Source organism: Fundulus heteroclitus, chromosome 12 (assembly GCF_011125445.2).
Source record: "Fundulus heteroclitus isolate FHET01 chromosome 12, MU-UCD_Fhet_4.1, whole genome shotgun sequence".
Lineage (NCBI taxonomy): Eukaryota > Metazoa > Chordata > Actinopteri > Cyprinodontiformes > Fundulidae > Fundulus > Fundulus heteroclitus.
In genome coordinates, this window is record NC_046372.1 from 37,294,333 (window position 1) to 37,309,739 (window position 15,407).

Below are 15,407 nucleotides of genomic sequence, written 5' to 3' on the forward strand. Positions count from 1 at the left end.
CTTGGCCCTAACCCAGTCTGATTTTTTTTTTTTTTTATTGCATGGTGAATGTAGACATCTGTTTTTAACTTTATAAACACAGTCAAATTCCTTAGTTGAATGCATTGCTTCAACTTTAGCAAGACAATTACAAGGTCAGCTTTCTATCACCTGAGGAACATTTCTAGGATTAAAGGACTGATGTCTCAGCAGGATCTGGAAAAACTAATCCATGCGTTTATTTTTAGTAGAATTGATTACTGCAACAGTGTCTTCACAGGTCTTCCTAAAAAGTGGATCAGACAGCTGCAGCTGATCCAGAACGCTGCTGCCCGCGTCCTCACCAAGACTAAGAAAGTAGAGCACATCCCCCCAGTTCTAAAGTCCTTCCATGGCTCCCTGTATCTCAGAGAATACACTTTAAAATACTTCTGTTAGTCTATAAATCCCTGAATGGCTTAGCACCTAAATACATCACAGACTTGTTATCGGTGTATCAACCCTCCAGACCACTAAGGTCTTCTGGCCTCAGCCTACTCTGCATACCCAGAACTAAACAAGGAGAAGCAGCATTTAGTTCCTATGCTCCACTTATCTGGAACAAACTTCCAGAAAACTGTAAAAGTGCGGAAAGCCTGAGTTCTTTTAAATCAAGATTAAAAACACATCTGTTTAAAATTGCCTTTGACTGTTCTAGTTAAACAGTTTTACTGTTTTTAATGTTCTTTTTTGTTACTACATTTTATCCCAACTTGCTTTTATTCTATTTTCTATCTACATTTCATTATTTTGCTATATCTTAATCATGTAAAGCACTTTGTATTGTCTTGTACTGAATTGTGCTATATAAATAAATTTGCCTTGCCTTGCCTTGCCTTGCCTTTAGCGATGTCAACGATATTTACACTTATTGTCAGAATCCGCAGGGGTGTGATTACTTATGGTAGCTCCCTGGCGATCCTGCCATCTGTGCATATGTTACGTTTTTTTGTATTGTCCGTCTCTAGATCCTCTTTTGTCTTTCCGGTTTAGTTTTCTGTTCAGGGTTTAGGTTAATTAGATTCTGGTCTGTGTTAATTTATTCTTATTATTTAAGTAGTTCTGTTAGATCTATTGTTTGTTAGTTTAGTTAGTGTTCCCCCATGTCAGGTCATTCTCTGTTAGGATCTGTTAATTCCCTGCACCTGCCAGCTCATCACCCCTCCTTTCCTGCAGCCGATTGCTCACTCAGTTCACCTAGCCTAATTAGCCCCCCCCCCCCCCCCATGTTTTCCTCTGTCTCTCCCCCTTTATATTCAGCTCACTCTGTCAGACTCATTGTCATGTCGTCCGTCTCCATTCTAGATTGTGCCCTGTTGCGGTCACTTCCTTCTTGTGTTCCTGGTTCTCGTCATCCTGTAAGCCTGTTTCTTCAATAAATCACCACTAATCTCAACATGTGACTCCCGAGCCCTTGTCTGTGCTTCAGTCCTTCACCAAACCTGACACTTATATAAAGGAAAGAACGAGTACACGATAAAATGTGAGTAGACGGGATGAAATCTGGAGGCTTTTAAACCAAAGAACATGTACATAAAACTGTCATTAAAGAAAAATACCCTGAGAACACATTAGAGGCAAATGCTTGAATTGTCACGCACAGCACAGACCGGCATTGAGAGCCAGTGATGTGGATGCTGACAATGATAAAGCACTTTCACTCTTCTGTCACACAGGCTCCTGGAGTCATCTTTACAGAGATCTGCCGGTGAAGACGATGTTATGTAACAGCGGCTGTGGACCCTGCTGTTCATATCACTAATGCCTCACACTGTGGCAGGGTCACGTGCTTTATCCAGGCCACATCCAGGCGCCAGCAACAGCAGTCTTCCAGCTGTTACTACACCCTAACTTCAGTCACTCCGGACCATGCTGAGCCATGCTTTGCTCAAACGGCTACCCCTCCACTGAGCAGCCATGTTTAGCTCCACGGGTCTCCTCGACAACAACACCGGAGGGAATTCTTCAGACAATCAATAGCATTTTGTTGATTAAAAAAACACACAAATTATGATATAAACCTACTGTATGACATTCTAAAAAAATCTAATTAATTATTTTTGCTGTTAAGGAGTGTTCAGTATGTCACTACCTGAGCAACAATATCCATTTTGACCGTGCTTATCTGTTTCACAGTGTTGGGCAGGTTACTTGAATATTAAAGTAACTAGTTAAAAGGCAAAGCAACTATCCAGTAATTTTTTTTGCAAGCTAAAATGTCAATGATTTTTGATTAGTTCAGTTAAAAATTATAAATTGCATAGGAATTATTCTAATTGCCAAAATATCTGGAAACGTTGTGCAGGAATCTTTACCATTTTAATGTGTGTAGTGGGACAAATGAGTCAAGACAGCTATCAATTGTAATATGTTTATGTGGATATGATTACTATTGTTCAGTTTTTATAATAAAAGGAGAACAAAACAAACTGGATGTTTTAGAACAATATTATTATTGCACATTAACGGGCTACAACTGGCTATAAAATAGGAAGCAACATAAAATATTGCTGTTCAAGCAATATAACAAAATAAAGCACACGCTGTAGTAAAATGAAACAGGGGTCACGCCGTTCCAGATGACAGCCAGGTAGAACGCACTTCAAGTATTTTTGTGATTATGACAGTAAAAAAATAACAGCATAACACTGAAGAAGTGCAAAGCTAAGGCACTCAGTTGTAAACATAACCTAAAACAAACTATAAGAAAAAAGTGAAAAAGCTTCAGACTGCTTCTGACCATTCATTAAAACTACAATTAACACTCCAAGCTAACCGCTAACCGCTAACCCGCCATACACCTAATAACTTAGTTACTAATGCAATTATTTTCTAATGCTGTTACTCCCAACTCTGCCGTTTAACTCAACTTTTTTCTTAAACAAAGACATTAACAGACCTTTTGCTGCCATTAGACTCTACAAACTTTGTCTTTAACAAAGAAAGAACTGCTGCACCATTGGTTCTGTATTTTCTGAGTTTCTGTTTTGTCCTCTGAACCCACAGTTGTTCATGAAAAAATGCCCAGTAATACTGAAAATAGTTCTTCCTGTTAAAAACGGTATCATCCCTTTCCAGTGTGGCCAAATGCTTGTTTAGGAGAAGGATTGCTGCAAAGCAATTACTCTTTGCAACTAGCTGAGCTTTCTTGTCTAGACTACGTTCACAAAGTATTTTTTTTTTAACATTTGCGCTTTGTTTCTCTGTATACTATTTTTACATGCCTATGCTATGTGGTCGCATATGTTCTGTCCACTGTAGTAACAGTGTCGGAATAAAGCGAGAAACTGTGTCTAAGAAGCTGGATTATCTAAGAAGACTGCTGTGCTTTGCTAACATTACTGACTGTATGATAAAATTAAAGAGTAGCAATAGAAATAGCATCCAGCTAGGTAAATTGAGGTGGCTAAAGCTAGAACTTGCTTGTTTAATTAAAGCTTTGTATTTTAGCCCAAATGAAAGAGAAAAGCAATTCCTCAATCCAACCTGGTATCTCCTGGTCCTGTTTCAAGATCTCCCAAACATAAATGAGTATCATCTTTACAGCATCCATCCAACCATCCATCCACGTGTATACTGACTAATCCTTGCTTTCTATAATAACTAGAATCAACATGGAATGTATTCATCTTTATAAGGCTGTATAGCTATGCTTACGACATCAACAGTACAGATGACAGATTAGAGACAGACTGAGAGTTGTAATGTAATGGTTAAATAAACTGGCAACAGGGTTCCACCAATGCTTGATACCGTCTCTTGGTGTCAGGCTGTCTTGGGGGAACCAGAACCTTCACACGCCTGGCTGCGCCCGCCCACATCAGGCCAACTTGCCCCAAATGCCAGTTATTCACGCCTTCCAACCGGTGCTGGTAATACTGTTTATTGTGTCTGTGCAAGATCGTCTGTCTCTATAGGAAACCTTGTTTGCTGTTTTTAATGGACTACCAGACGCTCCAACAACTGTCTGACACACACTGTTGCTCCATGAGTGATGGTACAGTCTAATGCCCTCTGCTGAGCGTTCTAGATATGTCAGCTTCTTGAAAATGTATCCATTGATTGTACTCACCCCGTCAATTTTAACATGGAAGGAAGCAAGGAAGGAAAGAATGAAGGAAAGGATGGAAAAACAAGAAAAGAAAAATGGGGAAAGGAAAAGAAGACAAGAAAGAATTGACAAAATCATGTAGAGAAAGAAGGAAGGGAGGCATGCCTTTAAAAATAGGGTTAACCGAACTTTCTCAAGTTAAATCCTCCACCTTCGACTCACTGCAGAAACAAAAAAAATTTGAGCTTGAAAAATCACTGCTTGTCTATTGTGCACAGTGAAGACAAAAGCCACTTGCTTGCACCTCAGGGGTAATGGTTGAAATGATGAATGGCCATGCCTGCTTGTCAAGGTGGGCAGGATGAGCTGCAATATGAATGGGAGCCGAGCATCTTGAGTACTCCTTCATGTCAGAAGGTGTGAGATAAGACTGACAGCCCTAATTATGGTCACCTTTTAGGCAATGGACCTTGGGAGAGAAAAAAATAAAAAAAGAAACTGCTGTTTGCATGTGCAAACATGAAATATTTCCCATATCACCAAAAAAAGACAGTTCAGCCTCGATCGCCTACTTCCGCTCCATTTATTCATTCTCATGGCTGCCATCTATAGGACCCTGTATGACTGCAAACTGAGCTCCGAAACAATTGGTAAAACATACATGTATGCTGACATTTCTTAATCTCAAATTCCCCCTCCAATGCGTGCCGTAAAATATCATAGCAGGCAGGTGCAAGCAGCCACTCACACAGCCACGTTTACACACCAATTACACAGCATCAGCTGCTGGCCTCACAGAGGAATTTTTATAAAAGTCCAGTTTTGATGAATAACCTTGCATACGTGGTCAATAAAATCTATTCAAGCAACTTGTTCCATTTTCGTTAACAGTTCATAGCTTCTTTCCTGCTAATTGTCTCATATATTAAAACTGAAACACATCTTCAGCATGCCTAAGGTGTAAGCCCATTTTCTGGTATTGTATCTGAAGATAAAAATGAATCATAAAATATATATATATATATATATATATATATATATATATATATATATATATATATATATATATATATATATATATTGCTTATAAATAAAAATCAACACCTGCTATCATAATTGAAGGGTTCATTCTATATGCTGCAGTGTTTTGTTGCAGCATTGTAAAAAAAAAAGGAAAAAAAGGAAATAAGTGTTTATTGCTTGCAAATATTATCTAGTGTCCTTTGGCTTTTCTGTGGACTGTCAAAGCTGCAATCCTGCAGCGCAGAGATCTAAACAGGCTCATTCATCTCCCAAGAAATACATACGAAAGTAGGCTATGAGAGTAAGCAAGGAGGCAGGGTGCATTTCAATTACCTTTGCCACTAAGAAATGTTATGAGCATCCTTCTCCCTACAGCAGCATCAGCAACGCAAGGAACATGCAGCAGAGTAGGCACATCTTAGTAAAACACACACACACACGCACGCACACAGCTTGACAGCAGACAGAAGAGGGTACATTACCTTTGTGCAAAGCGGTGAGAAAATGTCATGTGTTTCCTAATGTACTGGGAGGACAGAAAAGCAGCCAGCAGCAGCAGAACCAGGACGATGGCTGTGGCAGCTATGTTGCATAAAATGGTTCATCAGTGCTCGGCAGAAAGAGGCACAGCCGGGCAGCGCAAGGAGAGAGAGAGAGAGAGAGATAGAGAGAGAGAGAGAGAGACAGCCAGCGAGCATCGTTCAGCTCACACTACCGAGGCTGTGCAGCAGAGAACGCACATCAACACGCCCCCTTGCTTTCTCCCTCTCTATCACTTTCTCTCACACACACACGCACGCTTAGTCACACAGGCCCGTGCATGCAGGGGTGCAGAGGCAGTGCACTGCGCAGCAGCACTGAGCAGCACTGCCTCTCCAGGACGCCTTTGCTTTTCTTAGATCAGACCTGGTCATTCTCGGTCCTTTTTTTTTTTCAGCAGCCATAAACAATCCAATCAATGAACGCTTCCAGGAACATCCTCCAATGCACTGCCCCGTTGATGAGCCATCAGGATCTAAGCTTGCAAGGTCACATAAGGTCCTCAGGCATCCCCCCCCCCCTCCCACCCCCTCAGTCTATGCTCCTGACTTTGTTTCAGTACCTTCCAGCTACTTTTCTTTTTTCTTTTCTTTGCAAGCTGACACTGGGACAGTGCCTTGCCTCGTCATGGGTCATTATGCCACCGAGACTCCCCGGAGGCTGGGCTTGTGAAATCCTCACTCACTGCACTGTGGTCCAGACCAATCAGCTATCACAAACAGCAGTAACATCATTACCATCCAATCTCAGATCGGGAAAGTGCAGAAGGGTATTAAAGGGGATTATTTGGGCCATCCTGGTGGGTGTGTGTGTGTGTGTGTGTGTGTGTGTGTGTGTGTGTGTGTGTGTGTGTGTGTGTGTGTGTGTGTGTGTGTGTGTGTGTGTGTGTGTGTGTGTGTGTGTGTTTTTTTTTATGGAGGGGAGCGGAACATTGTGTACAGTGTGGCTGCCCCATGTGGCCGACGGTGGTCTTGCATTGCTCCCTAAGAAAAGCACAGAGAGAGAGAGAGCAGGGCCCAAAACAAACACACTTCCTTGATTGTGGACGCTAGGCAACAACAGCAGCCTCTTTATGACCCTCCCCTCCCCTCCAGCAGGACTATCTGTACCGTCCCAATCGAGAGCATATGCTGCACAGCATCTGTTCAAAGCTCATGGAGACACTACATACACGACTGATGTCAAGGGTTCCCACCTATGTCTTCTACCTCCGGTGTAAACACCTACCGGAAAGGAGCTGAACTCTGAGAATTAGCAGGAAGGACATGTGATGTTTTAACTATGTATACCTGCTGCTTTGAGCAACATCCTCGTCAGAATATAATGTGCTTGAACAGGGTGTAAATATTCTTAGTTCTAAATTGTTCATATTGTTTGACTAATCAGATTTTTATTTCCTTTAGTAATAAATGGAAATTATTTCCTTCAAGTGTTTGATTCATGTATTATTTTACTTCACTGTCGAGGACAGCAGTCACTAGTGCCAAAAGTAGTTGTGCTACTGCTGCTGGACTTCTGTTAGTCCAATTTCCTTCTTTAAATAGTGATGCAGTGGATGCCTGACTACCTTTGAATGTTAAAAGGGACCCAAACCTGTGCAGACAGCTGTCAACGGATGTCAGAGGGCAGCACAGCAGCAGCTTCAGGCCTGCCTCAGCCAAACTGACTTGGACACGTCTAGAGGTGTAAAAAACTGCTTTGACATCCCCTTTAGTGAAAGATTCTGTGCATTAGCTAGGAGCTGAGTGTGGCAACACAAAGAGCTGGACTTGCATCTGAAAGGGGTCTGGTGATTAATAATACAGAAGCCAAATATTTATCTAATAAAATGACTGATCTGCAAAACAAATGTAGCCTCTTCATCCTCACTTCAGAGAAGAGTAAAACTGCTGGCCTTACCTCCACCTGATAGGTTGAGCAAATATTTAAAACTTCTTTAGTTTTCTTTAAATACAACAACCTGTGTACTTTCGCTTGTTGCACATTTATGGAAGAAAAATTCTATAACATGTTGTGGTCCTATCATAGATGCATAATATTAAGATAATGTGTCTTAATTCAACTCAAATTTTACATAATCTAGATAAGAATGAGCCATCAAACATGTATACAAACCCAAGGTAACCAGTACCAGTACCAGTCAAGAGCTTAGACGAGGCGTCACAACAGTACTCTTTCTATTATTTGGCAAACGTTCATTCCAAAGGTTTTGCACACATAACTTTGTGAGATAACTCTTATCTGCCCGTGGAAACAGCTGTAAGCTTCTCAGACTATTGAAACAGCTGCGACCAATAACCTTTGCATGTCCGTAAACATGGTGCAGGGAAAAATGGACTTCACTGTTTCATTTCACATTTTAAAAGATCAAAATTACGGTTAATACATTTGAGCTTCTTCTCTACCTGTGCTGAGGTACTATTCATGGATTCCGTAAAAAACACAGTTCTTATTGTAATTTACAGTCCAAATATGCACTGCCTGCCTAGTAGCAGCTACATGCTTTAACACCTATTGGGAAGAAACGTTAAACACCAAAAGAAATCCTCTGACCCAGTTGTGATTTGGTCAATATGCAGACATGTATAATGATCCAGATTCAAGAACATACTTTTATGCAGTCAAATTCAATTGATCACAAAATGCCAGTTGGTAAAACTTTATCTGAGGAAACCCCGATAAAAGTGTCAATTCAAACTCTGCTGCGATCCATATTCCTGAGCTAAGACGTGGCAGCAGTGGGAAGAAAAATCTCCCTTTTAGCAGAAGGGAACCTTCAACAGACCTTGGCTCAGTAAATGCAGCCGTCTGCTGCAACCAGCTTGGGGGCTGACAGGACAGAGAGCAAATACAAAATCAGAACCACAGAAGCACTTGGTTTAATTTAACTTTCTTTGACCGAGCATGTGGTAGCAGAACCTATGTTTGGGAGAGAAACACAGCTAAAGAGAGAAGCTCTGAGCCAGTTAATCTCAGTTCACCGTTGAATCTCTATTGTGCAATATATCAGATGACAATTATGCATGTGTTTCAGTTCAGTTTCAGCTTATTTTTATTTCATTCATAAATAACTTTAAAGTTTGTACACAACCATACACACTATAAAGCTGCCAAATCAATGCATCTTGAATGAAAAAAGCAGCGAAAAGCTAAAGCAGTATTTACATTCACCTTTTCCCAGTTATTCACAGTTATAATAATTACATTTTATAATTTACAGTATTTAATGGTAAGCAACATGTAATTATGTCATAAATATTTCTCCATCATTTTCGTGAACTCTATCATACATATGTCTATTTTGATAAAATGTAGTTTTTTTTCTATATTCATTTGATCAAAACTTTTTTTGTTTTGATCAGATTGATCTTATTTGTTTTTTGGATTGAAATTACTTTTTGTTTGATTGAATTTCCCTCTGTACATACAGACACTTGAAATATGAAACTATCAAGAACCACACTCCAACCGGATGGTGGCAGTAATGCACACCTCCAGTTTTTCTGCCAACCTCTAAGAACTAGGGAATGAAGAAGAGGAGCCAGAAAGGATGGAGTCTAAAAGTGATATAAGGAACAGAGGGGAAAGGGAGGAAGTCAGGATAAAAATATAGAAAAAGATTGAAAAAATATTTTCTAAACAGAGCTGCCCCCTCTTCAAGGTCATTGTGAGTACTGAATGTGTCTGACTGGAACTGTGTGCATGTTGGCTCGCCACAGTTTAAGCAGAGACCCATTTATTAAAAACATTAACTTACATTTCCTGTTTTATTTGCTGTAAATGTGACTTAATGGTCTTTTTTTATTTCTTGTTGCCCTCCTAAAGGGAAAGGGCTACAGTCAGGGGTACCAACCACCCCCCTAAAATTAAGAAGCCTGGCCACTGGACAAACATAACCCAAATAAATGCAAGATGCTATTTTCAAATGATTATTTGATTTATTAAGAGGTAGAGGTATCCTAAACAACCTGTCTGGAAATGCGATGAAGTGATTGACAGTGATTAATTACATTTTATTGGTTCAACTTCAACAGTCAGACCAGTGTTGGATTACTGCCCAGCCTATAGATTACATAAATCATTTAAATAAAACCTGTTTGACAAAATGAAGCAGGCAAATGGATCTCAAAAAGGAATACACATCATGGCTTAATCTAAAGATTCAAAAACAGATGACAAACAAAATTCACTGACATCTATCAATCTGGAAACTCCCAAAGGCAATTTCCAAGGCTGTTGCAACTTCAGCAAATTCACAAATGGGAGGCTTTATGGAACAGTGGTGACCTTTTCTGGAGTGGTCCTGCCTAACAAAATTACTCCAAGTATGCATTAACGACTGATGCACAACATCTGTGAAGATAAATTCATGATTTCACAATTAGAAAGAGACTGGGCAAAACTAGCATCCATGTTGGATTTTCAAAGTGTGTCTTTCCTTTAAAAAAAACATCTTGGGGATCTTGAAGATCCCCAAGAGTCTGTTATTTCAAAATGATGGGATTGTAATGGGCTGGGTCCGTTTTGCTACTTCAGAAACAGAACGACTTGCTGTATTTGATGGAGCCTGTAATTCTGCTCTCTACCAGAGAATCCTGAAGGAGAATATCCGGTCATCAGGTAGGAATATTCCTGTCTAGTACACTTAGGTTATGCAACAACACAATGATCCAATGATCCAAAGCATACCAGCAGGTCCACCAATGAGTGACTTAGAATATGGTTGTGAGGTGGCTTAGTAAAAGGCCTCTTCTAAATCCATTCAGATGCAGTGGCATGACCTTAAACATGTCAATCATACTCGAAAGCCCTCCAGTATGGCTGAATTAAAACAATGCAACAAAGGAGAGTGAGCCAAAGTTCCTCCATAGAGGTGTAAAAGACTCACTGCCAGTCATCATAAAAGCTTCATAGGAGTTGTTGCTGGCAAAGACTTTTTAAAACCAGTTATTAGGGTTGGAGGGCAGTTATTTTTTACATTGAGACAGGTTGGTTTAGATAGTTGTTGTTTTTTCAACTTAATGCTTGAAAACGTCATTTGAAAACTGCATTTTGTATGTACTCATGTTATCTTTGTCTGATATTAAAAGGTATTTGATCTGATACATTGAAGTTTTCACAGCACTAAATCTGCATCCAACTCCATTATCAACTCCAACCTGGTGCTACTACGGGCGGCTGTGGATCAAAAGAAGGGGATTCAACAGCAGTCGGATCCCCTCCTTTGTCCCTTACCAAATAACCACTCGGGTCTAGGCCGGAAGGCGTGCCTCAGTTTGCTGACATGAAACCAGAGATGTGCCCTTACCAATAAAACAACAACAGTTATGTCCACCATTTTTGTCTGTGTGCTTGATTTGTTTCTTCAATCGGTCTATTTTCTCAAAAGAGAAACAAAAGTTATTTATTTTTTGCTGGACATTGAGATCTGAGACGTTGGAAAAGTCAACAGTCAAAATTCTGACAGGAAAGCTGGAAGGTTTCTCACAAAGTCAAACAAAAAATCCAATATGGCTGCCTCACACATACTGTAAAAAGTAACGAGGCAGCAATAACTGACTAACATTTATTTTAGTTAGTTTCTCAAATCAGATGCCCACATACTAACTCTGTTCACATTCAATCCCTATTTTGGGATTGAATGTGAACATGAAGATGAATTTGTTTTTATTAGCCTGTGTTCTTATTAGCAATTAGCACGGCCACTGAGCAAAACAGTTAGCAAAGTCCTACAGTTTCCTTTTATTTAGAACCGGAACAGGGTAAAGCAAATCATGATGCTTGTCCTAAACATGAGCAGCGGTACAAAGCATCCACAACCATCACAGGTTCTAGTTTCTGAAATGTTACAAAATGTTTGGACAGATGGAAAATAGTGCATCTGTTCATCAATAAAAACACATCAGCTTTCATCATTAACTTAAACTTTCAGTGTATTTATTTTCCCATATGATGTTCAGTGCTTTTTTTTTTTTGCAAGCAGACTCTTATGTGAGTACATTTTTTTCCCTCATTTTATAGTCATTTCTATAGTGAGCCACACAGTCCTCTCTGAGAAAAAAAGGGAATCAGTGTATGTCCTAACCTTTGTGGACATTTAGCTTCATAAATCGACTTAGTATGTATAGTCTTACACTCTCAGCAGCAAAGATGTGAATAGTTTTGGACCCAACCCCCTTATCATATGCATATTTTTTAACTAACAAAGTCATGAAACATTTCCTAAATATTCAGAAATGAGGACATGCACATCACACAACAGTAAGTCGTGAGACAAAATTGTCCGGAGGCAAAACATTTTGTCGCCTCTGTTTAATAGTACATTTCCTGTGTAATAGTGAAATAGTGTATTACATAATAACATGTTGGAAATCTTTTAGCGACAAGGAAACACCGCTGCAAATAGGCAGTATATTGAATATTAAGTGAGTCATTTAAAATTAGTAGAAACAAACTAACTATGCTAAGAGCTAAAACAAAGTCTAATCTGGGTAATATTGTTGATAATAAAGAGCAGCCTCTGAATGCTGATTATGGCTTCGAGCGTCAACTGTTGCTGATCCTGACGGTGCACAGACCCGGTTCAATCAAAGCCTTTTCCTCTTAAAGCTTAGCGGATGCCACAGACACACACACAGCACACAATGCCCACCTTATCTGTGCTTTTCATCCGACTGCTCCTCTTTGCTGTGGCTAACCTGTGTTTCTGGCATTCCAGCACTTCCCCGTGAGGTCTCAGGAGTTTCTCCACCGTGCAAGTCTTCTCACAGCCCATTGTCCCCTGGTACATGACAGCAGATAAGCGACCTATCAGTCACACCGTACATCTCAATGATACTTCCTGTTTGTTAAGAGCAGTAACCCACCATGACAGAACGGTTTGCATGCTTCCCCCAACGCTTGTCATGGTTAGCAGTGCCGGATGATGTCATAACTCCGGCATGCTCAGATTATAAATATCTGTATTCTGCAGAGTTACATAATAATGGATGTTGGATTATTGTAGGCACAAAAAGACACAAAAGATAGCACAGCTGGCGCAGGATATTTAAAGATATCTACATGTGCCTCCTGATGAATAAATAAAACTGTGGCCACTGCCGCATGGAGAAAAAACAAATTCTAGTAGTAAGTTAAATGGTTTGGGATTTTATTTTAAAGACTTCTGTGTTGCATGCTAACAAAAGAGTAAGCAGTTTATAGGAGGAGGTCGACAGAAAAAATATTTATATTTACACATTTTCATTTAGGTGTTTCATTTATACCTAGCTTTTATGGTATTTAATGGTAAAACATTGGGTTCTTTATTGGAGCAGATCCTAAAATGAAAGCCGCAACAGTAATTGCAATCCACAGTAGCTGCAGGGTTTAATCTGACTGCAAACGAATGACGTCCTACAGAGCACAGTGGTCATGTCATCAGTATAATGCAGTTTCCACTGTGTGATCTATGCTTGCGTGTTAAAAACCCGGGGCAGAATAGACTATTAGCCTGGGACTTTTTATTTGCTGTTAGCTCTGAATTTCCGCGGGGCCAAGCCCTCTACCCTGCAATGTAACCCACTCTTAGGATTACAAACCAAATAAGTCAATTTAAAAAGTGCACACAACCATGTTCAAATTCTGGATTTTTGTGATGCAAAATAAATAAAATAAATTAGGTGTGATCCCAGTTTTTTAACTTCACTGGGAGGGGAACTTCATACAAGACAACTAAATGGTAAAACAAAACTCATCCTATTTACTCTAAAATAAGTAGAAAATCTAGAAACATATACTAAATTATTTCTGACTTGAGCTGTGAGGACTATGAATCAAGATCTTTACTTCAGTAAACTGGATCAATAGTCATTTACATGCATGCATACCATAGTCTTCAGGTGGTATTGCAAAATGTTTTTTTTAACATTTCAGTTTAGGGAAATTAATTAATTTAAATATAATCTTATAGCACATTCAAAGACAATTTGATTTGCATACCGAAATATATAATAAGATCAATAATGTGTAAATACTGCTTTAGCATTGTGTCATAATTGGCATGTACATATATATATATATATATATATATATATATATATGTGTGTGTGTGTATATGTATGTATATGTATATACGTACATGCCAATTATGACACAATGTTTCCAAATTCAGTTTCAAATTCAGATACCTGTTGGTGAAAATGGGTGTATTTCAGTGCCAGGGATGAAAAAAACAGAAGACGGATGAACAAAAAAGGCTGGTGTGTCTATTTTCTATTTTAAACACTGGTGTGAATAAAACTAGTGCCATAGGGTGGAGTTTGAGATAACAAGGTTACAAATGTGGAAATTCACAGGAGACAGCTGGTGAGAAACTAAAAGTCCCACAAAGAGACCAGAACTGGATGTACTAAAGTTGAGATGGTAGGACAAACATAATCCCACAGATATTTACAGACAAAGAAGCAGTTCGCAAAGGAAACCAGACAGAAATAGAAGTGGAGAAGAAATATGAGCAAAATGTAATGTGTGATAAAACAAAAACTCAAAATTAATGCAAACTTAACCAACTAATCAAATCCAATGTATCTTCAAACCTGACGTTAAACGGTGCCTGATCATTATAAAGATACACTAACTCAAACATTTATTTTTTAGCCTTATTTGGGGGTCATCTAATTGTTGTTTAACTTCCCTTTATGTGGACATTATGGATTTACAACTAATCTTTGGACTGGCTTTTTACTTTCCAAACCTGGATTCCCCACCTCTGTGATAGCCCTGTGTCCATTCAAAATGTACCATTTGGTTATGCAGGAGGCTCCATTTCTCCTGCTTCTGGGTTTGACTCGGGGTCAAAGATGTACAGTTGTATCATTGTGCATTAGTTTGCAGCCATTTTTACTGCTGCAAGGCACTTCTCATTGGGATTCCTGGCAATAACCTACAGAAATTGCAGTAAGTTCATAACTGCGCTGCCAGGATCCTGATGAGAGTGCGAAAACATGAACATATCACCTCATTCTCCGTTCTCTTCACTGGCTTCCCATCTCTGCTCGGATCATCTACAAAATCTCTCTGCTTTTACCTTTCAGTGTCTGCATGGTAACACAACATCCTATTTAAAAGACCTGGTCACTCTTTACTGTCCCTCACACACTCTCCGTTCTTCTAACACTGACCTTTTGCACATTACCAGAACTCGATCCCACACCATGGGAGACTGGGCCTTTTCCTGCGCCGCCCCCCGGCTCTGGAACAAGCTGCCTCCACGTCTGAGGGTTCTACAGACCTGGTCACATTTTAAAACAGGCCTTAAAACATTCCTTTATACCCAGTGTTTTAATAGTCACCTTTAAATGTTTTGTTTTGCTTTTAGTTTTCTTGCTTGTAATTGCCTAAATCCCGTAACTTGTGTATTTTAATTATGTTTTAATGGCCTTCTTTTTATTTTATTATCTGTTTTCTATTAACTGTAGCACTTTAAGATTTGTTGGAAATGTAAAGTGCATTATTAATAAAATCTAGTATTATTATTATTATTATTCACTTGTGTAAAGTATGAGTGTAAACATTAAGTTGTGGGATCGTCGCCACCTGCAGCTTAGTTGCATAAAACAGAGTCCTAAAATTTAATAAATATGTTTTGTATAGCCAATAGATCTATCCTAACTTGTTTAAAACGAAGCATGATAGGTCCCCTTTAAACGAAATCCAAACAGTATGACCTCAGAGATACATGATTACAGATATAAACATTAGTGTTATTCAAAGCTAAGCTCTGTATGGAGCCTTT